The following is a 23218-nucleotide window of genomic DNA, read 5'->3' on the forward strand; positions in this document are numbered from 1 at the left end:
AAGAGCTACAAGAAAGTGGGTAAGACCATTGTCTCCACATTCTCATTTTTTTATTCCTGTATCTGGGGTAAGGGGGGAGATAAATGGGGAAACCCCACCCAGCCTCCCAACCATCCCAGGGTACCGAATGTGGGGCATGCACTGAGAACACTGCTCAAGTGGTTTTGATAGTTCAGCAGTTCTGAGTTGCTGCCAAGCTCACCATTCCAAGCACGATGAAATCTCTCCAGAATCCACTGGCTGACATAGTCCACCTTAGAGTCTCCGTTTGCCCAGATTTTCACTGCCAACACATGCCTGGGGGAGTTGATCGATTAGTTCTGTTCTCCATTCTCTGTTGTGGTACCAGGTGTCCTGTGCAGGCTGTGATGGACTTCCGTATCCTCCATGTGCCTCTGGATATGCTGTCCACTGCTCCATCTGAGCCTCTGAGGAGGCTCAGCTTTGACACTTGCACTCCATGGTCAGATCATGCAACCTGCAATTCTCTCCATATTTGGGGTTCTGAGTCCAGCAATTCAGTTGGGGAGATCCCTAGAGAAACTTAATCTAAGGTGATCCCAGACCTGACTATTGTCTGTGCTTGCCAGTACAGGGTCCAGCACAGCCCGTCGCCCCACTCAGTAAGCAATCAAAGTTTTAAAGAAATCTTGGGGTATTTCCTTTCATAAGATAGAGACTCTATTCTAGAATGAGTAATTACCATTTCCTCTTCTAACGGAGCTGGTTAACAAAATTAAGTATCTATTTGTTCATCTTAAATCTTAGTCCAACACCACTAGCAAAAGTGGCAGAAAATTCTAAGAGTGTTGGTTCCTAAGTGCGGGCTGCAGTTGGACTGTGTAGGAATAGACTCAGGAAGAGTGAGGAAGGGCTTGAGGATGGATGATACTGTAGGTCAAGTGCTTTTATAAGCTGTGGATGCTTTAGACAGCAGCAAGTCAGTCGTCATAACAGCAACTTGAAACGACTTTAGTCCACAAATCTGTGGTGAGGATCCCAGCATTTGAATAAACTCATAGTGATTTCAGTAAGAAAAAGAAATGTGGCATATGAAGCATGCTTTTTTTATTTTTTTTAAAGATTTATTATTTTATTACAGCCAGATATACACAGAGGAGGAGAGACAGAGAGGAAGATCTTTCGTCCGATGATTCACTCCCCAGAAGAGCCGCAACGGGCCGATGCGCGCCGATCCGAAGCCGAGAACCTGGAACCTCTTCCGGGTCTCCCACACGGGTGCAGGGTCCCAAAGCATTGGGCCGTCCTCTCCTGCTTTCCCAGGCCACAAGCAGGGAGCTGGATGGGAAGTGGAGCTGCCGGGATTAGAACCGGCGCCCATATGGGATCCCGGCGCTTTCAAGGCGAGGATTTTAGCTGCTAGGCCACGCCGCCGGGCCCATGAAGCATGCTTTTTATCCCAATGACTACTACCAGTTAGCCTTAAGTCAAAAGAAGAGTAGTCATGTTAGCTGTTTCATAAGGCGGTGAATCCAGCGATTGGTTAATATTGGATATTGGGAGGCCCGAGAGTAGGCAGTGGGTACTGACATAACCCAGAGCTTACTAAGGAAGTAACTACTGTCTTTAGGGATGGGAAGAATCAAGGGAGGAAGTGGCATCAGGATCTTGGGGAAGTCATTGGCACACAGCAGCCTGGATTCCTGCTGGATCCTTGTTACTCTGCTTAGGGCTTGAGCGGACAACAGGATGGAACCAGCTGGTGCCCAGCCCACCGAGGGCAAGGGTAGCTGTGGCTGTTGCTGATAATGTCTGGGGCATCCAGGACCTTGCTGTGCGTGGCTGTTGGAGGGAAGGCATCCCCAGCTAGAAGCACCAAGTGACTTCCTCTTGTACCAGGAGGCTGGAGCCTTCCTTGGGTGGAGCCTTCCTTGGGTGGAGCCTAAATGCAAGTCGGTCAGTAAGACAGTCTGAGAGTTCAACATGACTGAGGCTCCAGTCACACAGCACGGAATCTGTGAAGACAGACTGGGGGTTGCCAGGCAGGGTTGATATAGAAACCACATATTTAAGCAAAGAACTACAGACACTTGGCTCCACTGTACCATGAGCAGCCTGCCAGTTCATCAAGTACTTTGTTAAGAAACAGATTCAAATCAGGCACTTTAGGGTGGTGTGTTGGAGGACTAGGCTGCTAAACCCAACAGGCATATTCTGAAGAAGCTTCCTTGAGCTCCACCCTTCGTGCTTCTGGCATGTTCTGTGTCCTGCTGTTGAAGACAGGAGTGAGAGGAATGAGGAAGCGATTCTGCAGTTGGGGCCCAGCAGGTTCACTTACATCTCCTATGAGAGGCCCCGAGTGGAGAGTGAGTCACAGGTGCATCTGGGCTGGACCACAGGCTCAAGAGGCTGTCACGATTCACAACAGAATTAGGCTTTTCATCCTTTTCTTCCTAAAAAATTGGCATAGCCGGTGAAGCTCTGCCTGCATTGCCTCAAAGCTATTCATTGACATGAGTTGTGGACACAGAACCACACTTTGGCCTTCTGTAGTTCCATTTTGACCCCTGAATCAGTTTAAGACATTTATTTGTGTGTGTGTGTGTGTGTGTGTGTGTGTGAGAGAGAGAGAGAGAGAGAGAGAGAGAGAGAGAGAGAGAGAGAGAGGGGAGGATGGCCCATCTGCTGGCTCACCCCCTTAATGCCTGCAGTGGCAGGGTTGGACGGATGATAAAGTCAGGAGCTGGCAACTGGGCCAGGTCCTTCACATGGAAGACAGGCTCCCAATTACTGAATCATCACCACCCACTGCCTGCCGGCGTATATAATGAACAGGAATCTGGAGTCAGGAGCTGGAGCTGAGAAATGATTCGCGGGCCCGGCACAGTGGCCTAGCAGCTGAAGTCTTTGCTTCACATGCATTGCCCGGGATCCCATATGGGCACCAGTTTGTGTCCTAGCAGGCCCCACTTCCCATCCAGCTCCCTGCTTGTGGCCTGGGAAAGCAGTGGAGGACGGCCCAAAGCCTTGGGCCCCTGCACCTGCATGGGAGACCCAGGAGAGGCTCCGGGGTTCCTGGCTTTGGATCAGCACATGTGGGCATCACCTGCAGTGCCTTCACTGCTGAGTAAGAGGCTCGCCCTGATCACTCTGTTCTTAAGCAGACAGGAAAGGGTCTCTCTGGGCACAAGTAGGAAACAAACTCACCGAGTGTTGAGTGGCCTCTTGGGCTCCCCCAGGGCAGGAGGCAGGCTGCTGGATCTCCTGGGGGTGGAGCAGCGACAGGAGGACAGGCTGCTGTTTGTGACCAGCGGGGGGGGGGGGGGCAGAGTTCTCTGAGCCAAAGCCCTTGAAGGGTCACCATCAGCAACAAGGGGTGGGCATCATAAATGAGTACTCCAGGAGACACCTAGAAGTTGGACACACCACCAAGGCCTGACGCTCGTTCCCACACACTCCTGTGTGTCACAGCCACAGTGGCCCAAGTCCTGGACCCGCCCCTTCCTGCATCCTTAGCCTGTGTGTGTGACCACTGCTTGTCCCATCAGCTGGCACCCCAAGTGACACCCTGCCAATGCCAGGGTCGCTCCTCAGGGGCTGCTGGCCCCCGTCTCCTCTCTTAGAATCTTGCCTTGCTGCTGAGCGAGCACAGCCTGCCAGAGCCTGACAGACAACGAGAACCCCAGGGAAGCAAGGCCTGCATAGGGCAAAGCCCAGCACGGTCCAGGCCACACCCACTCAGACTCCTGAGCAGCGGGACTACGTGTCTGTCACTCTCCTCCCTGCTCGGTACTGCACGAGGCCTTTGAAGGTGCAGTAGCAGACAGAAGTGCATGCAGTCATGATGTATTCTTATGTGCTAGCTAGGACGGAAGATAGAAGCAGAGTATTTTTCAAAGGAGACATTTATTTCATAGGCAGAACTACTAGATAGAGAAAGGAGAGAGAGCTGTTCTGTCGGCTGATTCCCTACCCCAGGGGCCTAACGCCAGAGCTGGGCTAGCTAGGATGACACAGGAACTCGATCTGGGTCTCCCCCGTGGGCCATCTGCTGCCTTCACAGGTGCATTAGCAGGGGGTGGAGCAGAGTGGACTAGCTGGGACTTATGGATGCTCACATGGGGTTGCCAACCTGGCAGGCTGTGGTTTAACCCACAATACCACATTCCTGGCCTCATAGAAGAGACTGTTTCAAAGATTATGGTTACTTCTCCACAGCACACATTCTCTGCAGTGTGAGTTTAGTGGTGAGCATGGATGCTGCTGGAAATGAGGCGACATGACAACAGCAGGGCAGATGCACCTGCCGGGGAGAGCTGTGCTGAGGGCCTGGAAAGGAAAGAGTGTCGGGAGAGCAGGCTGCTCCTAGCTGCGTGCTCCTTCCCCCGAGGCTGTCCAAGGTCCCAGGTGGAGTCAGACGCTGCAGCCACGCAATGAGTGAATAACTGTGAGTGAGAGAACACACCTCACCCACTGGTCCACCCTCCTCACAGTACCTGAGCCAGGCTGCAGCCAGGAGCTAGGAACTCAGTTCAGCTGTCCCCTGAGCACGGCAGGGAGCCAGTGATTTGCACCATGGCCACTGCCTCCCAGGGTGTACATTGGCAGGAAGCTGGAATCAGGCTGGAAGGGAAACCAGACTGTCACCTTAACCACCAGGCTACATGCCTGCTGCTAAGTCTCTCTCGATGCATTTCTCCTGGCTCGCGTCGTTAGTGACTTCCTCCTGGATGTAGTCCCCCGCTAGGGAGTCAGAGGAGAGGGGCGCTTGCTCACACAGAGCCAGCCCCCTGGGTTTGTGGGTGGTAGATCTGCGAAAGGGCCTGTGGGTGCAGCTGCCAGGTCCACTAGCTCAGGTGATGTTCTCTTCAGGGGTCATCAAGACGTGACCAGAACACACAGCCCAGCAGCCCAAGTTCAGGGTGACATGGACACGTGTCTGTTTATACGTGGACTTGACATGTGCACGGTCGAGGACGTGAAAGAAGAGCCGTGTGTCCCCCACAGGGGAATTTCTTTGGAAATTGGAAGATTCATGGTATTTCAACAGCTTCTCCATCTTCTGTTTTCTTGTCCCAATCCAGGCCCCGGGGTCATGGCCCAAGGAACAGTGAACCACCTGTGCTCTTTCCGGAATCCAGTTTTAGTGGTTTTGTTTCTAGGTGGAGGGTCTTGTTTCTCTGGTGTTGACTGGAGAAGGCTGGAACAGGATTAGCACAGGTGTGGCCAGGGCAGCCCCTTGTGTGGACGCTGACTGGGCCAGCACAGCAGTAAGCACCTCATTCCTGAGAAACCCCAGAAAACCCAAAGCTGAGCTTTACACCCCTCTCCACAGACGCAGTCTCTATGTTGTCCACCAGATGGCAGCAGTTCCCCACTTTCCCTTTGTTTCTGTCAGCACAGCTGCTGAATTACTAAGATCATTTTGTGTTCCAATTGAAGGAAACCTAACAATTCTTTCACCCTCAGCATTTTATATTGAATTACTCAGAAAATCAGATGAGGCTACACAGAGTCTGTAAGCAAAATAAAACAATGACGTGGCAAATATATACACTGTGGACATTAATTAGGGAAAGCTGAGTGTGAGCTATATGGGAACTTGGTACTATTGCAAATATTTGTTGTGTAATTCTAAAGCTATTCTGAGATTTTAGATAAAGTTAAAGAAACACACACAAAAGAAAGATCCCGCACGTTCCGCCAAGGTGCTGGGCTCTGGGCATGCAGGTCACACCCTCCACACACCTGCATGGTCGGCTTATGTCTTCTGTACTTTTTTCACCGGTGTCACTTGCTATTCTTTTCCTTGTAACAATATTGTAAATTTTTGCCTTGCGAATAATGTATTTTAGGAAAAGCCTTTCCCAAAATGTACTGAAAAAGTAATTATATTCTTCCTTGCAAATCCACAAACCTATGACTACCTTCTTGAAACAATTGTTCTTGTATTTGCTTTTACCAGTGGCCCCCGAAGTAGTTGTCTGCTGTTCATTGTAAGAGCCATGTACCAAGGTTTCCAAAGATTCACAGAGATCGAATGCTCTAATTTCCAGCATCTTCCTCAAAATAGAATTTTCAGCCTCAAGTGTTTGATATTTAAGATGGCACCATCTCCTGGTTCACATTGGTATTGCAGCTCAGATCTAGCTTATTCCTCCCAGGCAGTGGAGCTGCTTCTGCAGCTGTAATGTCAGTGCTTCAGGGATGAAATGATGGGGTGGGCAGGTGACAGTGGCAAGCACGCAGCCTCCTGGCCGCCAAGGACCACACGAGAGTGCAGGGGCTCCAGCACCGTCTGCTCTGCTGCAGCTTCTTGCGGATGCACACTGGGAGTCAGCAGGCCATGCCTTTCATAGTTGGGTCCTGTGCATAATGGTAATTTCCTTTCATTTTACAGACACTTAGCTGAAGACCTCATATCTATGATGCCACCTGGTTATCGTTAGGTGATATTTATTGTACAATAGATTGAGTATCTGTCATGTCCTTTCACAGTTCTAAGCTGCATGAGCTGTGGAGCAGGTGCCTGACGGAGCAGTTGTGACACTTGCATCCTGTGTCAGGGTGCCTGGTTCAAGTCCTGGCTGCTCTGCTTCCCAGCGGGTTTCCTGCTGTTGCACGCTTCTGTCCTTGGGTCCTGGCCACCCACGAGGGACTCAGATTGAGTTCCCGGTTCCTGGTGTGGGAAAAAATGGGAGTGTGAACCAGCACATGGAAGATCTCTATTTCTGTGCCACTGAAATAACACCAAGTTTTAGATGCAGTTTACAAGTGAGTCTATAATGTCTCTCCAGTTTTATTACTCCATATATAATCACTTAAGTATAATGGTCCTTGTTTCCATGTATATCATAATTCTTTAGCACATCACCTTCCTACTCTTGAATTATCTTAATGCATGCTCCCTGCTGTCTATGGTTAATCACGGACCCATTTCTCAGGAAAGGCTCTTGGTTGATACACTGTTTTAAGACCTTATGTCTCTGAGTGTCTTCCAAATTGCCTTTTCTGGAAGCAGTAGTTTGGCAGCTGTGCCACTCTTGGGTCAAAATTATTTTTCCTTCAACTGTAGATATTGTTCCACCATCTTCTGGCACTTAAGAGTAACAGGGAAGAATCTGAGGTGAGCATGGGTTTTGTCGTTTCGTGCTTCACCTTGCTCTTCTCTGGATACCTGTGACATTTGTTCTTTACCTTTGTAGCTAAGGCACAGAGACACAGGAAGTGAGCTCCTTTCTGCTGGTTCACTCCCCAAATGCCCACTGAGGAAGGACTGAGAAAGGCAGAAGCAGGGAGCTGGACTCAATCCAGGTCTCCCACCTGTGTTCAGCCATCATGTCTAGCTCCCAGAACCTGGACTAGCAGGACGAGTGGGTCAGGACACTCGCACTCTGGTGTGATGTGGTGTGGGCTGCAGGCATCTTAACCTGGTAGGTTTTAAGTCACTAGGATATTGTCTGGGTGTTGCTTTCTTTTCGTTTTCTTTTCAAGGTACCCCGTGAGCTTTTCTCCTTTGGAGCATTCTCATCCCTTCATTATTGTTTCAGCTCCAATGGCTGTGGCCTCTGTTGCAAGCATTCCTGTGGCAGGCCCCTTTACCCAGACCAGCTCTCTAGGTCTGTCCTCTTCCCTTGGTCTCCTTACTTGTTGGTCTGCACTCTGTGAGGCTGTGAGATTTAATTGCTTCACATCTACTTCCAAGATTTAATTTTGTGACGAATCCTGCTTGCACAGGTCTCTTCTGTCAACTATGATAGTCTTGCAAGTGTGATGGGGTGCAGCAGTTGATTAGCTTGCATGGTTAACAGCAGCAACACTGCAGAAATGGAGGTTCTGCACCCCGCCTGACTCCTGCACTATTCAAGTCAATTGAAGGTGCAAAAATGGCTGCAGAGGCTCCTCTCCTGCCCAGTCCCTCCTGGTTCCACGTTGTCAGTTAAAGTAACTGAAGCCGGGAAAAGGCTGTGGAGGCTCCACCCACCCGGCCCTCCTGCCTCCTAGTGTGCTGCTTTAGGTTAATTCACTACCAGGGAACTTAGGGCTCTGGCAGCTCCCTTCCTTCCTGCTGTCACTTAGCCAGTTGAATGCATGGAAACTTTGTAGTGTAAGGCTCTCAAGCGGATGAGAGCTTAAAACCCCCTGACTTTGGTGGTGCCAGCACACAGTAGCTCCTGGAGTGTAGTGGGAGGTGCTGTTGCCAAGCTTGGCCATGAAAAGACTTCTCCTGGGCCAGGCAGCGTGGCCTAGCAGCTAAAGTCCTCGCCTTGAAAGCCCCAGGATCCCATATGGGCGCCGGTTCTAATCCCGGCACCTCCACTTCCCATCCAGCTCCCTGCTTGTGGCCTGGGAAAGCAGTTGAGGACAGCCCAATGCATTGGGACCCTGCACCCGCGTGGGAGACCTGCAAGAGGTTCCTGGTCCCGGCATTGGATTGGTGCGTACCGGCCCGTTGCGGCTCACTTGGGGAGTGCAACATCGGATGGAAGATCTTCCTCTCTGTCTCTCCTCCTTTCTGTATATCCAGCTTTCCAATAACAATAAAATCTTAAAAAAAAAAAAAAAAAAGACTTCTCCTAACATTATACAGTTGTGTCCAGTGTGATCTCTCTTGCTCTCTGCCACAGCTTGGGCTCTGACATCATGTGTGTGTTCTTTCAAAGTTATTGCACATAAGCCTTTAAGTTCTTGCACTATATGATACTTGGTTCTTTCTGTAATTTGTCTTTCCACCACTCTGTGTCAAGAGGCAACATATGCTCAGTTTCTTGGCTCTGTCTGTTTTTAACTGTAGGTACTGCGGGTTCGCAGCATTTCCAATAGTTCAGGGATACTTAGACCACATCGACACCATCAGGACCTGCCCTTGGTATCCATGGTGCAAAGCTGGGATGGGGTGACTAGTTGCACAGACAGAATGCAGGACACGCACAGAGCATGAAACCCCCTGGAGCTTTTATAGTCCAAATGTGCCCAAGATTCGATGGAGGCGGTAGGGGTAGGGGAAGGGCTAAACACACCAGGCCAGAGACAATGAAGACCTGCCCATGCCCATGCCTGTAGCTCTGCCACTCACTTCAGATGTTCCTGGAACCCAGATCCAGTTTCAAGCAAAATCCAACCCACTCCTCCAGGTTTGTTTCTGCACTAGGAGCCGCCAAGATCAGCAAAGAAAAAGCAGAGCTGGATTCTGGCTCTCCGGGCACAGCTGCGTGCAGCCATGCGTTTCCACCCCAGAGACCCAGCCTCCGCCTTGCATGTCACCGCACAAGGTGACCAACACTAGCGCTGGGATCAGGGAGCCATTGAAAAGCCAGTCAGGTTCCTCTCCCTCAGGCCTGCTTTCAGCTGCTGGAATAAGCTCTGCTTCCCCGCCCCTACCTCCAGCTCCCTTTGAAGTGCAGCTGCCACAGCCCGGGGGCAACCTTTGCCACCAGGGTCTGTCCTGCCAGCCCGACCTTGCTGGGAGGAATCTGCTGTACAGCCTTTGTGTCCACCTGCGGGCCTTTATGGCTGGCCAGGCCCCCTTTGACCACCGGAATAAGTCTTCCTGCATCCGTCACAGACACTGATTTGGCATCTCTTTTTTTCTTTCCCCGTCATTGGTCCCTGGAAATCCCAACACTGCCTGGCTTGGAGCCACCACCGTTAGAACTGCCGAGCTTTTATGTGGCCTGGGCGTCAGAAGAAGGGGAGGTGCTGGCCAGTAGAGGGTGGAGCTGTGGAGAGGCGGGGCGGTGGGAGGTGGGACTGGGGAGAGAGATTTCTGGAAAGGGGTTAGTTGCTAGGCCAACTGCAAACTGATTTATGAGAGTAATCTGTGGCTGTCTTTGTGCTGGCTGGCTAAACTAATTTGCAGAAGGGAAATAGAATTATTTATACCTTTAAAAACTTACAAAACGTTAGATTTTTCTAAATTGGAAAGACAGATATACAGAGAGGAGATACAGAGAGAAAGATCTTCCACTACTAGTTAACTCCCCGACTTTCCTACGCCACAAAGGGGAGTTGAATGGGAAGTGGGGCAGCTGGGACACAAATCAGCACATTTAATGGCACGCTGGCGCTTGCAAGGCAAAGATTCAGCCATGGAGCCATCGTGCTGCCCTTTGCCTGCCCTGCCTCAAAATTTTCTTTTAAAGATGTTTTTATTTGAAAGGCAGAGACAAAGAGGAGGAAGGGGGAGTGGAGTAGGAGGCTGGAGAGAGACCTTCGATCCAATGTTCATCTTCCAATGGCCGGGCTGATGCCAGGAGCCTGGAACTACACCGAGTGCTATGATATAAATATGCTGGCATTACAGATGGCCAGTGTGACACAGTGCCATCTCCTAGATCAAAAGAATTGAATCTGGGGGACTGACACAATAGCGTAGCACGCTAAGCCTCCACCTACAGTGTCGGCATCTCATATTGGCATTGGTTCATGTCCTGACTATACCCCACTTCTGATACGGCTCCCTGTCTGCAGCCTGGAAAAGCAATGCAGGATGGCTCAAATCATGTGTGAGACCCAGAGGAAGCTCTTGGCTCCTGGCTGTAGATCAGCTCAGTTCTCTGTGTTGTAACCATTTAGGTAGTTAACCAGTGCATGGAAAGCCTCTCTGTCTCTCCTCTCTGTAATTGCTTAAAAACAAAACAAAACAAACTTCAAAAAAAAGTTAATATCTAAAACGTACGAATTCCTTTTTGTTATTACAGAAACTGGCTGTAATGGTACAGATAACACAAAAAAGTTTAGACTTTTTAAAAAACTTATTTTAATTGGAAAGTGAGATTTACAAAGAGGAGAGAGAAACAGCTTCTGTCCACTGTTTAGCTCAGCAGGTAGCTGCAGCCGCCAGAGCTCAGCTGATCTCAAGCCAGGAGCCAGGAGCTTCTTCCGGGTCTCCCACATGGGTGCAGGGTCCCAAGGCCCTGGGACATCCTTTACTTCTTTCCCAGGTCACAAGTAGGGAGCCCAAAGGTAAGTAGGGTAGCTGGGACAGGAACTGGCGCCCATATGGGATCCTGGTGCATTAGCCACTAGGGTACCCCTTTGGGCCCAGACAACTTTTTAAGAATAAACAGTCACAACTTGACCTTTTAGTTTGATGGTCTAGAGTTAATTAGAGTGCCTAGTGCATAGCTGTAGGGTCTGTTCATTTCCCCCAAGTCAACAATTTATCTGGATTTGCCTGGTGACACCTGACCTGCTTTTTCTGCATTCCACACAGTAATTACCCAAGGCCCTCCCCAAAATCTCAGCCCATAAAATCCTTCTTTCATTAATACTTAACAAGCCTTCCTGCACTTTACAGCCACACTGGCACCAAGGAATGCTTTGAAAACGTGCAGTGCACCCACAGCTTCCTGGGGTGTCTCAGGTTCCAGAGACGATGGTAGGGACGCAAACATCAGTTACTGCAATGTGAGTGGAGGCCAGTTTGGAAGGGACTCGTTGGGATGTCAGGAAGGAAGAGTGGTAGAGAGGTTTGGGCTCCCAAAGCTCCTGAAACAAACAGAAAACCCGTGCCAAGTCCAGAAAAACCAGGCAATGGACAGTGGTGATGACATCCATCCTGGTCTAATATCCTTGCTAAGCCTTGGGTTTGAGTCAGACAGGTATGGGAAGGGCAGGGACTAGGGCTGGTTAGCTCTAAGTCCCTTTTCTGCCCATCCTTAGGTTGCAGGTCAGTGTCTCTTTACAGACGTGGTAGGTGGGTGTTGGAATTATTCAGTGGCGTAGCTGGGACAGCAGAGGCCTGTGGGATCCTGTTGAGAAGAGGCTCCAGAGGGCCTCTCACCCAGAGTGCACTCTTGCCCCCAGTGAGTCCTTGGAGTGTTTTCATGCTTCCCTGATATATGGCAAACATCTGTGCCTACTCAGCCAATTATCCTAGATCAAAGTAGTGCTCCTTATCAATATCTCACACCAATGGCGCTTTGATCCTGGTCCTTGGTAGCTCTCCTGGAACTCTCTGCTTACACACAGGTGATAGGAGTTGTACATCAAACCTGATCATTATAACCGATGTCTGAACTGAACTATGTTTGACTTGCTGCTTTGCTGAATGTATATAAACTGGAACCCTAGAAATAAAGTTTGTCAGTTGCCTCAGAGAGCACTTGTCCCCCCATTTCTTCAGGTCACATCTCCCCCTAAGAACCCACAAGGCATACTTGCAGTTGGGGATTACTTTGTAACATGCTCCATTTGCAAAGCAAAAAGGCCTACTGGCTTGCAAAAACAGAAAGAATGAAAGAAGGAAGGAAACATTTATTAATTGGTTCTAGGGGTCCTATTATCACTAGAACCTGACATGGCTGAGGGTGTGATAGTGGTAACTTTGTTATTTGCGAACTACAATGGCCAAAATAGTAACTGCTAATCCTAAGTGGCTTTTTAAGTAGCAGATGTTTGGTCTAGTAGCTAAGATTTCACTTGGGGTGCCCCTTTAGAGAGCCTGGGTTCAAGTCCCAACTCTGATTCTGACTCTGGCTTCCTGTTAGTGGCAGTAAGTGACGGCTCAATGGGTCCCTGATACATGTAGGAGATCAAGATGGAGTTCCTGGCTCCTGGTTTTGGCCTGACCCAGTCTCAGCTAAAATGGACATTTGGGGGAATAGGCCAGCAGGGGAACATTCCCTTTCCCCACCTGTGCCTTTCAGATAAACTTAAGAAGTTCACTTCTCTCTGTAGATCTGCCTTTCCAATTAAAACATACATGAATCTTTGGAAAAAAGTTCATTAAAATAAAAAAATGCAACAAACTTCAAAATGTTAGTCAATAAGCCCCGTTTCAAGTGCTCACCAGTCACATGTGATTCATGACTATCGTACCACAAAGAGAATTATGTAAATAATTTCTATCTGAAAATGGTATTGCAGCACAGTGGGTAAGACCACCACCTGCAATGCAGAAATCCCATGGGAGTGCTGGCTCCTGTGCCGACTGCTCTGCATCTGATCCAGCTGCCTGCCAATTGCCTAGGAGAGCAGTGGAAGGTGCCTCAAGACTTGGAGCACCATGTGTGAGACCTGGAAGATGCCCTGGCTTCACCTTAGACCAGCCCAGGCAGTAGCAGCCATTGGGGAGTGACCTACAGATGAAAGAGCTTTCTTTTCCGGGGTTTCGAGTTGGGGAAGGAACCACCAGAGACAAGGTGGTGAGGAATGTCCATTTACTCAGCCCAATTTCCAGGTTTATAAAGGTCTAAGAAAAGGAAGGGTAAGAGAGCATTTTCAGGTGTTCCCTTCACCCTTAATGACACTGTGATTGGACGGAAGGCACGACTAATCCTGTTGGCCTTCTAATCAGTCACAGGTCATGTTCTGTATACAGAGTTGGAAGTTACTCCTTAGGCCAGGGCAGCTAAACTGTAGCTCAAACACAGCAGATAGCAGGAAGAGACCCAGGGGCAAGTTCCCACATTTCTTAGCCTCTTTTCTTCTTTCTATAATTCTGCCTTTCAAATAAATCAATCTTGAAAAAAAAAAGAGAGAAGAAAGAGAGAGAAAATGTCCATCATTGTACATGTTCCTAAGGGCAGTGATGTTCTGGAATGAGTTCTTTCATACTTCTATTGAGTACCAGTCAAAAATGGCAAGGAGCTGCCTTTTCCTTAACATACTTTACACCTATTAAAATACAACACAAGCAAGCATCCTGTTGGGACTGCAACCTGCCTTACTAGTAGTTATAATGACTAGTACTGCATCTTCCTATTGGCGAACCTGTTTTTCATTTATGGCTTGAAGAGGAGGGTGGTTAAGTCATGAATTTATGTGTTCTGTCACCAGGGTGAGAAGGAGGCTTTCACGGAATCACGTGGTAGACCATCTCTCCTCAGCTGTAAAGATGACTCCGCCTCATTGAAGCCCAAGGTTTCTTCTTTCCCAAAGAACACTGCTACTGTAACCAGCACATGTTTCACAGCTGGAGGGTTGTTAGATAAGTGTCTATGTTATTAATAAAAGGTGGGGCTAGTCTGGGATGCGCCAGCAGGTGGCTCTTCTCCCCAGAAGTCATCCTTCTAAAACCTTTCCCCTGATGTATTGCTGGTAGTGTGGGAACCGAGTGGCCTATGGTAAGTCTTCAGTACACGTTTCTTGATCAAGGAGCCTGAGTTGCCAACCAACTGCAGTGCATCTCAAAATGATACCTATTACTTTCTCATTACAAAATAACATATTAAATACATTTGAAAACGTAAAGAAATTTAAAAATGATTCTGAACAGAATACATTTTACATAACTCTAAATTCTAACAAATGTAAGTCATTAGAATAATTAGTTAGAACATAATTGTAATCACATGCATTTTTTTATTAATTATTTTGCATTATGTGACAGTTTCATAGGCTCTGGGAACCCCCCCACCCCTCCCCCTCCCTACCCCCCTGGTGGATTCCTCCACCTTGATGCAGTATTACAGTTCAAATTCAATCAAGATTCTTTCCTTGCAACGGTATACCAAGCATAGAGTCCAGCTACTTATTGTCCAGATGGGTTGAACAGTTTCTTGGGGAGACCATTTCTGGTCCGAAGTTAGAGCTGGTAGAATATCATCACAGTCAATTAAGAGTCCCAATATAACATCAACAGCAATTTGCAATATTATGGAATTGACATGGTTTTGAGTAACCAGTATGTTAAAAAAAAAAAAAAAAAGCAAGTTCCTAACCACAACCTATGATTAGCTCATTGACATTTCAATTTTAGTTTATATACAGGACCGGCTGCTATATACCTTAAAATGGCTATAAGGTACCATTCAGCTGTCTCATGTCTATTTCATTTTAGTATTTAGCCATTTGTTGTGTTGAAGTATAATTCTGCTGATCTTGGCAGATTTTAGGATAATCTAGACAATCACATGCATTTTTAAAAAAAACTGCGGATACAGCAGAGTTTGAGGCTTCACTTGGGGATATACTGAGCTAAGTCCTCCATCTAGGCCCACTGTCATCCAGTGTGGTACAGAGGCAGCAAAGCAGAACAAACACAACATTTGGACAGCCGAAGGACATATTTGCTTTAACAACGAGTGTCCAGAATACTGGCCCGGTGTTTTCACTTTGCTTGGGCTGCGGCGGAGGGGCGGGCCTCGGTGTCCCGGGCACGTGCAGCTCCTTGCAACCCTGCACCAAGCACCAAGCACCTGCCAGCCCGGGAGCCTCTCCAGGCCCTGCAGGCAAAGCCGGAAACGGGGCGTGGCTGGCCGGGACCAATAGGAGCGGCGTGAGGGCGGGGCGTGCCGGCGGGGGTGTGGCCGCGCGCGCAGTCACGTGCCGGGCGGGCCAACCGCCTGGGCGTGCGCGCGCACGTGCTCCCGGCAGCCTGCGGCGGCGGATCCGGCCGGGAGGGCGGCGCCACTGGCGGGGCGGGCCGCCTCCCTGTGGGCCCCGGGCGGCCGCGGGGGCAGCGGGTGGTGGCGCGGGGCGGCCGGGTGTTCGGGGCGTGGCGGCCGGAGCGAGCAGTCGGGGAGCCCCGGGAGCGCCCGAGGGGCGGCGTCGGTGAGTTTCTCGCGGCCGAGCCGTGCTGGTGCTCGGGGAGCCCCGGGAGCGCCCGCGGTGGAGGGACGTGGGCTTCTCGAAGCGGCTGTGGGGACGGTGGTCCGGCAGGGTCGTGGCTCCGGGGCGCCGCGCGGGGCTGGGGGCTTCTGGGCGGGAGGAAGGTGCGGGAAGTGGCGGAGCGGGGCCGTGTGTGCGGGCACGGCCCTGGGGCTCGGGTCTGTGCGGGGCGCGCCGCGGGCACCTGCCTGGTCCTCAGCGGCTCCCGGGACTCTCGGGCGTCCGTGGTAACTTCCCAGTTTCTTTGTGACGAGACGAGGACTGCCGCACAGTGGGAGTCACGGGCTGCCCATGTGACCGCTTGTTTTCACTCTGTGCCATGCTGTTGGCTCCACGAGCGTGAGGGAATGGCAGAGGGGATTCAGAAAGTGTGCAAGGGCCAGCTGCGCTGCCGCCGCAGGAGCGAGTCGCCTATGCCGCGACGCTGAAGAGTGGCTGTCCTGATTTGTTAGTATTCACCTGCGGAGAGCTGCAAGGTCGAACCTGTGGCTGCATGATAAAGTCCAGGTGTAGGAAGCTAACAAACTAGTCGAAACTCTATTAACTAGTTGAGAAGCATCTTAGGATCTGTGGTGTTTTCCCTGAAATATTTAGGAATTTTTTTCTGAAGTGCTGAATTTGAAATGCCGAATTTGGAATATCTTGTGTTGATTGAACATGGTGGAAAGTACTTTGTCTTGAGATCTGTTTCTGTGCTGATAATGATGTAAATTCAGAATCCCCCAGCCAGGATTATATATATCATATTAGCAAACTGATTACAAAACCCATGTTTCCTTTCATCCACTGATTTTAAGTTTTTGTCTGTGATGCAGTTTTGTAGCTGTGTGGGTTCATTTCTCTCCCTTCATTCCTTCCTTTTTTCTTTCCCCTCCTGCCATTCCCCTCACCTCCTTTTTAAAATCGCAATAGTGTAGTTCCTAATTCTACACTGCTTGGTGGACTCTACAGTCTTTAAGGGGAAAAAGTAGGAGGAAGTTTAGCAACATTCTTTAAAAGTTCAACTTTTAATTGCTCCCTAGTCCACTCACTGTTGCACAACATTGAGCAATTGTTGTTCAGAATTTGGGTTCAGTGCCGCTGAGTGTTGGGCTCACCTGAAGCTGTTGCAGCGCCCCAGCAGGGTTTTGTGAGAGTCCTTTGTGGGAAGCTTGCTAGGTGTCTCCTTGTGCATCAGCAGAGGCCCTGGATTCAGGCTGGGCTCCTGCACAAGATCCATCAGGCAAACAGCGTATAATTGACTTACCATGAATTGGTTTCAGAAGGACGTGTGGCTTGTTACCAGGTCCAGCTGTCAGCAGCTTGTCAGGCAGACAAATGGACTAGGCTGTAGGCAGTTGAGTTCTCGGAGCAGCTCCTGTCACAGTGGTGTCTAATTGAGCTGGGAAGTATTCTCAGTTGCTCTTGTTCTGGGAGCTGCCTGAGCTTCAGGGAACTGCTCAATGTTTCTCTGTTCAATACCAGTAAGTGTTATTGGCCTAAGGAATGTTCCTTTCACAGTATTCCAGATTCTCTTTTGTGACTTTATTTCACCTAGAGATGTAGTCATATATTTGATTATAGCACTTCAAAGTTGGAGTCTTTTGAGGCAAATTTGTAACTTTGTGGAAGCTTAGCTTTCTGCATGCCAGGTGTGCACAGAGAAAAGTAGAGGGAACCAGCTTAATACCATGAGGGGAGAAGATGGGGGCAAGGTTGAATATTATAAAATTTTGAGAGATCCTGGGAGTTCTTGGAGTAGGCCTCCGAGTCTTTGCAGTTCCTAGAAAGAGGACAGGTTGTAATGGCATACACATGGGCGTTTATCAGCAGTTCATTAGTGAAGTTTCAGAGGAGATTGTTGGGCATCCTGTACAGTGTGTGTTTATAATGATAGTATTTTGAATAGCTTGCATGGAAATGTTGTGTTTCCTGGGTGGGCACTGTCAGTGTTGAGGGCTGTGAGCTGAGCAGGTGTGTGAAGGTGCCCCATGGTCCTAGGAAGAGGATGCACTCGCTTACTCAGTGTATCTGCTTTTTTTTTTTCTTTTTGATTAGTCTGCAAGTAGAAAGTTCCAAGTAGTGAATCAGCTGTGTTGTTCATTTTGCTGTCATGTGACCATGGAAAGTAGCCTCATGGTTTTATTTTGTGGTTAAGTTTTCCTTTGAAGAGAAAGTTCTCTGATTAGTAATTGATCAGTATTATTTTAATTTAACTTGAACAATAATTTTCATGGGAAGTAACCAAAAGGCAATTTAAAATGCATGTTGTCCAAACTTTGACGAATTTTATCATTAAGAGGTAACACCTTGTGTTTTTAGTGTTTTATTTCCTGAAGCATGGCTATCAGGTTGTGGACTGTCCATGTTTCCTTCTTCCTACCATGTTTTGAAACAGATGGATTTTTGGAATCATTCCAGTGGAAATTTTTTGAGTATAGAGCACTTAATAAGGCAAAACCATGAGGCTTATTTCACTTGTAGCGGTTTTAATGACTATTGGGCAGTGATGGGGTGTATGTGCAGTGAGTAGGCCTGCTCTGTTAGGTGTGTAGGGCATCGCAGTCAGTGTGGGTGTGTAATGAATGTGAACAGCAGAAGGCAGAGGTGAGCGATAGCGATAGCATCTCAGCGTTTTACGGCAGTTCCACTGGTTGACAGGCCGTGGTGTGATCATTGTAGCCACTTTGTCTTGTTCAGAGGACAGTAATGTTCTTTATCAAGACTTAGAGCACCAAGACTTATTGAGGAAGTTAGCAGAAAGTTTCACTGCATTGAAAAGGAAGCAGTTGTAAGTGTAACAAAGTGACACAGCTGAGTGTTTCTTAAAGTAGATTTTACAATTTACTATGTTGCTTTTTCAAGATTTGTTTTACTTTGAAAGAGAGCTGTGAAGGAGATAAAGAGCTTCCATCAGTTTCACACCCCAGGTGCCCACAGTGGCCAGGCTTGGGCCAGGTCAGAGCCAGGAACCCAGAGCTGCTCCTCAGTCTCCCACATGTGTGCAGAGGTCCAAGTGCTTGAACCATTCCCCGCTGCTTCCCCTGAGGAGTGCTGGGAAATGGAGGAGCCAGGACTTGAATGGCACTCATGTGGGATGCCAGCACTGAGGTCCTAGCCCAGCCTGCTGTACCACAGCACCGAGTCCAATGTGCTGTTCCTGAATTCCCAGGTCTGGATGTCACTCTTGTGAATAGACACACACACGGACATGCACACACACACACACACACACACACACATAAACTCATATATGTTAAGATTGATTTATTTGAAAGGCATAGTGATAGAGACCAAGAATATTTGCACCACTGGTTCACTCCCCAAATGTCCACAAAGGTTGTGGCTGAGCCAGGCTTAAGCCAGGAGGTTGGAACTCCTTGTAGGTCTGCCATGTGGGTGCAGAGGCCCCCTTGGGACATCCTCTGCTGCTTCTCTAGGTGCAGTAGCGGGGAGCTGGATTGGAGCTGGAGCCCCAGTACTGGACTCAGTGCTCATTTGGGTTGCTGGTGTCACAGGCAGCGGCTCTGCTGGACCACAATGTAAGCCTGAGTTTTTTCAATTGAAGGCGTAATTAAAAATTTTTTTTCTTTTTATTGGGAAGGCAATTTACAGGGAGAAGGAGAGGCAGAAAGATCTTCTGTTTATTGGTTCACTCCCTAAATTGTCACAGTGGTGGGAGCTGAGCCTATCCAAATCTAGGAGATTTTTCTGTGTCTCCCACTTAGGTGCTGGGTCCTGATGCTTTGGGCCATCCCCCACTGTTTTCCCCAGGCTACAAACGGGGAACTGGATGGGAATTGGAGCAGCCAGGACACAGACCCTCAGCCATTTGGGATCCTGGCACTTGCAGGCAGAAGAGGAGCCAGTTGAGCCATCCCATCAGCCCATAATTTGGATCCATCTTCCTTGGTTCTCATGAAGGAATAGTAATCAGAATTCATTGCCTTTTGTTTTAGATGCTGAGTTGAATTTTATTTCACCCCTTATTTAGAAATGCTACAGTCTGACTGTGACTGTGTTGTCATAGACTTGGCAAGTAATTAATTGATGTGCTTCTCAGTTTTAATATAAATCAGTTCAATATAAATCAGTTGCATTTTTTTTAAGTTTCACTTATTTGAGAGTGAGGGAGACATATTTTTGATCTTGTGGCTGCAATGGCCAGGCCTGGGCTGGGGTAGCCAGGAGTTGAGAGCTGCTTCTGGGTTTTCTGTGTGGGGACAGTGGCTCAAACCCGTGGGTCATCTCCTGTTGCTTTTCCCAGGCAGCTGCAGGGAGCTGGATCTGAGGTGGAGGCTGGAAGTTGAAGCTGAGTTTGTTAGGCAGAGCAAGGTGCAGACCTGAGGCAGAGAGAGTGAGTCCACATGGGTGATCCCAGCCTTATCTCCTCAGGAGTGTCTGCCCTCCAGGAACCACTCAGGCCTTGGCTCAGCCCACTGTGAGAAGCACCTGCTCTACAGGTCACTTACTACAGCAAGCATGCGCAAGCCAAGGAGCTGCTGCCTTCTTCCATCCCCTGTGCCTGTGATGTACCAAGGCCCAGTGCTGTATGTTTTAACTTCCAGTTCCCTCATGTGGTCACCCTGCCATGTCGAGGTGGTTCTGCGCCGTCTCCCTTCAGGCAGTGGTCCATCAGACTCCCCTGATTAATAAAACTCCTTTTACCTAAATAAATCTTTCTCTTAACTGCCTTTGAACCTCACAGAGTTGGCATCACAGGCAGCAGCTTTAGGTACTGTGCCACAGTGCCTGTTGCCAGTACTGAATTCTGAAGCAAGGAAATGGGACTTGGATTTTCAGAAATGTCATGAGTATAAGAAGAGAACTTCAGAAAGTTCATGGAAAATGGAATTAAAAGTATTTTGGTACAAAAAATTTTTTGAGGACCTGGTGAAGTGGTTCTTGTTAAATTCATTTTGCATGCACTGGACTCCCATATGTTCGCTCCTTTGTGTCCTGGTTGCTCCACTTTCCATCCAGCTTTCTGCTTGTGACCTGGGAAAGCAGCAGAGGATAGCTCAAGTAGTTGAGACCCTGCATCCGCATAAAAAACCTGGAAGAAGCTCCTGGCTTTGGATCAGCTTAGCTCCAGCTGTTGTGGCCATTTGAGGAGTGAACCAGCGGATGGAAGAACTTTATCTGTCTTTGTAGATCTGCCTTTCCAATAAATGAATTCGTCAAAAATACTTCTTAGGGTCTGGCATGGTAACCTAGCAGCTCAAGTTCTGATGTCACATGCGCCAGGATCCCATACGGGTGCCGGTTCTAATCCTGACAGTCCCACTTCCCATCCAGCTCCCTGCTTGTGGCCTGGGAAAGCCGTTTGGACAACCCAAAGCCTTGGGATCCTGAACCTACGTGGGAGACCTGGAAGTGACTCCTGGTTTCGAATTGGCTCAGCTGCAGCCAATGTGGCTGCTTGGGGAGTGAATCATCAGATGGATCTTTCTGTCTCTGCTCCTTTTTGTATATGACTTTCCAATAAAAATAGATAAATGTTTAAAATTTTTTGAATTTATGCATTTAAAAATATTATTTTCAAGGCAGAGTTGGAGAGTAGGAGAGATGAGGGTTCTTCCATCCACTGTTTCATTCCTTAGATGACTGTGACAGGCAGAGCTGAGTTTCTTTAAAGCCACAAGTTTCATCTAGGTCTCCCACACGGGTTAAGGGTTCCAAGGACTTGGACCATCTTCCACTGCTTCCCAGGCCATAAGCAGGGAGCTGGATAGGAAGTGGCACAGCTGGGTTTCGAATCGGCATGGATAGTGAATGCTGGCTCCACAAGACTAGCTTGCTGTGCCACAGCACCAGCCCCATGCATCTTTTTTTATTACATACTCTCAACTTTTTCAAGATCCTTAATATATTCATGTGTATAGAAACATGTATGTCATATTAGATAATTTACTGATTGCAAGGAGGTAATAAGATTTAATTTAAAAACTAATTTTCTTGGGGCAGGTGTTTGCCTAGTGGTTAATACAGTGGTCAGGGTGCTGTGTTCCTTATCTATGTCTCTGGGATTGAATTCTGGCTCCACTCTGGCTGCCAGCTCCATGCTAAGGTAGGTCTTGGGAGGCAGTGGGTGGAAAGCTCAAGTTGTGGAGTCCCCACCCCTCATGTGGCTCCTTTTCAGCTGGGCTCAGCCTCAGGTGTTGCAGGAATAGGTTGTCCTCTCTCAATACTATTTTTTTTCCTGATTCCTATGGTTTACCAGTTTTATTTAAAATTTTAAAAACGTGTATTTTATTTGAGAGGCTGTGGGAGAATGTGAGCTGAAGAAATTACTTTTGAGAGAAAGAATGTGTGCGAGTGTGCTGCCCTCCACGGGAAGCTGCGCTGCACCTCCGGCCTCCAGGCCTCCATAGGAGTAGTAGCACCCCAGTAACTTGAGTCAGCACTTCTGCCAGCCTCAGACTGGCCGGATGGAGTAAGCAAGTTAATCCAGCATTGATTAAACAAGACAGAAATATTCAAGCTTTATTAACTTCACGGGAAATTTTCACAAGTTGCTGAAGCTTCAAGAAATGACTAAAACATGAAGCTGTGTTTACACTTCTTAGACAAAAAGTAGTAAGTTTGTGAAGGATTGACCGGATAGATGTGTCTGTGGTAGAGTAGCAGGTTGGATGTCTAGAAGAGATTTATGGGGGAGTCATAAAAACTAGATAAGGGTTAGTCCAACAAGTTGGTTTATTCTGGGTTATTAGAGCACTGATTTGAAGGCTGTTTTATTGCCTCTCTATAGAATGGGTACTCTTCCAATAGTGTTTTTATGACTTGAGGAGTGTGAAGTGGCTAGATGGCCTTTTATGCAGTTACAGTTCCTTTGATGACTTCAGTTTGAAGTTGTGTATTTCAGTTCAGCATGTCGTGACATGGCAAATCCTTAACTTCAGCTCTGTGTCCTGTAGTGCCTTGTCCATTTCATTCAGAATAATATGTTTAGGACCCATCCATGTTCTAGCATGTGTCCTTTGTAAGGATGGAACAGTATTCTGTTTTATATGTGCATAGATAGAACATCTTATTTCTGTCCATTTGGGAATGGATATGGCGTCTGCCTCAGGTGTCCTGCATAGTGCTGCTGGGAATATGGCTGCATGGATGCCATATTTGGAGTTCTTTTGCTCTGTTCCATCCGGAAGTAGAATTGCTGGTTTATATGGTATCTATGTTGGATTTTGTGTGTGTGTGTGTGTGTGTGTGTGTGTGATTACCATCTTGTTAAGAGTGGTTGATTCATGTACATATTTATTTTTATTTTATTTGAATAAGAGCAAGATAGATGTCTTTTATTCACTGGTTCACTTGCTAAATACCCACAGTGAGGCTAGGCCAAAGTCAGTAGCTCAGAACTTAGTCTGGGCCTCTCATGTGGGTGGCAAGGACTCAGATGCTTGAGGCACTGCCTGCCTCTCGGGGTGTGTGGCAGTGTGGAGCTGGAATCAGGTCGGGTGTGCCGTAAACCTGGGACACTGTGCTGATTGTCGTCGTTCGAAGCAGTATCTTCACATAACACAAGCCTCCCATGCCTGCCTACCGTACTTGTGCTTGGTATTTACAGGGTACAGGTGTGTGTTGTTAACATGTATGACTGGGTAAATTTCATCCAGATGTCATTGAGTTTTAGCTTTTCCTTCCTAGAAAGGGACAGATCATTAAGTGTTTTGATTTGCTGGTCCTCAGCGATTTTGATTTCTGAATGAATTTTTTG

At 48.2% G+C, this 23218-nt stretch overlaps 1 protein-coding gene across 3 annotated transcripts in view; it reads left to right on the forward strand.

The window, feature by feature from the left end:
• The first annotated feature begins 15438 nt into the window (after positions 1-15438).
• The window catches only part of OSBPL1A (oxysterol binding protein like 1A), a 197820-nt gene continuing 190040 nt past the window's right edge, over positions 15439-23218 (forward strand). For all 3 annotated transcript variants that reach the window (XM_058677085.1, XM_058677086.1, XM_058677087.1), the window contains exon 1: positions 15439-15459. The gene's annotated coding sequence lies outside the window, so the exon portion shown is untranslated. The remainder of the gene's footprint in view (positions 15460-23218) is intronic.

The sequence above is a fragment of the Ochotona princeps genome, chromosome 18 (assembly GCF_030435755.1).
Source record: "Ochotona princeps isolate mOchPri1 chromosome 18, mOchPri1.hap1, whole genome shotgun sequence".
Taxonomy (NCBI): domain Eukaryota; kingdom Metazoa; phylum Chordata; class Mammalia; order Lagomorpha; family Ochotonidae; genus Ochotona; species Ochotona princeps.